We start from the raw sequence: 891 nt of genomic DNA, 5'->3' as shown, positions 1-891 counted from the left end.
TGGGAGATGGGACAGGGGTGTCAGGGGAAGTGGCCACCAGGCTGTCTTTTGGGGAAGGGGAGTGTCAGAAGGGAGGGGCACCGCTCCCTTTGCTCTGCGGCCAGCCGGGCAGGGTACAGCGAGGTGGCCGCCTGCAGACTTCCTTCCCTGAGCCTGGCCACTGCCTGGCCGTCCGGCCATCTGCCCACCACGGCCTGAGCCCCTGCCCTTCTAGCTCCTTCCTGACTTGGATCCCGGTCCTAGCGTGGAGTCCCTTCTGGGTATGGACAGCTGCTGGCCTGGGCCCAGCGGACCAATGAACTCTCTTGTGTCACTTGGGCTCCAGTGACACTAGGGCTTAAGCAGCTTGCCGCTGCCCCGTGGATGCCGCTGCCCTCCACGCGGTGTGGGGTGAAAACCTGCAGCTGCAGAGGACCGTCACTGTGGCCCTCGGCCTTCCGCTCATGTGGGTTCCTTCCCCAAGTGAAGAGTCCTGCAGGCCCGGGACCCAGGCCTGTGCGGCCAGCTAGGCCTGGAGAACAGGGGCTGAGGGGCGGTGGGAGCTGGCGTCCCTGAAAAGGCCAGGTGGAGTCTGGGGAAGCCCCCTGAGGCACGGAATGTCCTCCATACAACCTTCATGGGCACGAGCACCAGAGACGAACCCAGGTGCAGACCACCATCCAGGCCACAGTCTTCGGAAGAGTGACTCCCCAAGCCCGCTCTGCTCAGGACAACAGAAGAAGGTCCCTGGCCAGGCAGCCCTTTCCTCTCCAGGGTGTGTTCTGCCGCTGGACCAGAGCTGAGCAGCTCGGATGCCAGCTGAGATAGCAGCCCCTGGTCCCTTTCGAGCCGGCAGGGTCCCATCCCACACACACGGTGGGCCACGTCCCCCCAGGCCCTTGCCTGCTGCCG

Source organism: Panthera pardus, unplaced genomic scaffold (assembly GCF_024362965.1).
Source record: "Panthera pardus isolate Hobbes unplaced genomic scaffold, ASM2436296v1 HiC_scaffold_4, whole genome shotgun sequence".
NCBI lineage: Eukaryota > Metazoa > Chordata > Mammalia > Carnivora > Felidae > Panthera > Panthera pardus.
The sequence above is the reverse complement of the archived record's forward strand: the minus strand, read 5'-3'. Positions refer to the sequence as shown.